The following is a 1153-nucleotide window of genomic DNA, read 5'->3' on the forward strand; positions in this document are numbered from 1 at the left end:
TAATCAAAACATTTTTTCACCCCCAGACTTTGTCCTCGTGGTGATTTCCAACAACTGTGATGTTTCTTAGAATGGCAAGACCATGGCTGTTCTAGTAGTTATTATTGTGAAGGTGGTGGTGTGTGTGGGTGTGTGTGGGTGTGTGTGTGTGTGTGTGTGTGTGGGGGGGTCAATACAATGTAGACCTAACTTTATCACTCAATCAATAATTAAGGAGCACGCTTTACGATTATACACAACTTCAATACAACCGTGCAATGCAACATGGTATTACACAACATAAAACAAATAAAGTATATTGTACACATTTTAATAACACCAATTTTCAACCAAAATTTATTTTTTCCTTTAAACAGAAATTAAACTTTTTTTTTTTTAACTTTTCAGTGACACAACTGGTACACATTTTACTGAAATGAATTGACTTTTATTAAAGTTTTTCACAGTGAATGTTTATTGTCATTGAATCACCAAGGTCTAAAGAAAACAGAATGCAAGCCAGAAAACGGCGTCGGGAAGAGCAGTAACCACATGTGAGAGGACGCCGTTTGGATCACAGTGCAAATATTGCAGGGAGACCAGCTACTATTTGAAGGTATATGGTATTGTATTTATTATAAAAGTTTAAGAGGTGGGATGTCCAAGATCTTTTTCAGTGCAATGTATCTATTTTAATTTGTATTCTGTTCTCTCGTAGGGGGAGATGACTTGAAGACCAACAGTGGGACAGAGAAGATCGTATGTCGCCTTCTTACCTCACTGTTTGTGACATCTCCACTGTCTACTCTGAGAATTATCTTTTTTTTCTATACAGAAGGAAAAAAAAACTCCTCCCTATCCAAGAAATTGAAGAAGCAGCTTTACTGCATGACACCATAAGGGCAGCCAAATGCTCCAGAACACCAGCGTTTCCAGGAAGATAGTCCCTGCCTGATGTTATAGAGATGGAAGAGCGGAACACTGAAAGAACTCCAAACCTGTGACTTCATGAGTGAAGGAACGAGAATCATGGAGCTGAGGGATCCTTTCATGTTCTCCTTTCAGTTGAAAAGTGACTGAAACATTTTTAGTGCAGAAATAATGAATGTGAGGAATTTAAAAGTGTATATGTGTTTTGAGGAGCAATAAAAAGAGTTTTGGCTGTTTGTTTCTT

General features: G+C 37.6%; 1 long non-coding RNA gene across 1 annotated transcript; it reads left to right on the forward strand.

Annotated features, from left to right (window-relative positions):
• Positions 1-190: 190 nt before the first annotated feature.
• Positions 191-1153, forward strand: LOC112141770. Its single transcript, XR_002918453.2, has 3 exons — positions 191-595; positions 698-738; positions 815-1153. It is a non-coding gene; the product is annotated as an uncharacterized LOC112141770 (long non-coding RNA).

This window comes from Oryzias melastigma, unplaced genomic scaffold, assembly GCF_002922805.2.
Source record: "Oryzias melastigma strain HK-1 unplaced genomic scaffold, ASM292280v2 sc07619, whole genome shotgun sequence".
Classification (NCBI taxonomy): Eukaryota; Metazoa; Chordata; class Actinopteri; order Beloniformes; family Adrianichthyidae; genus Oryzias; species Oryzias melastigma.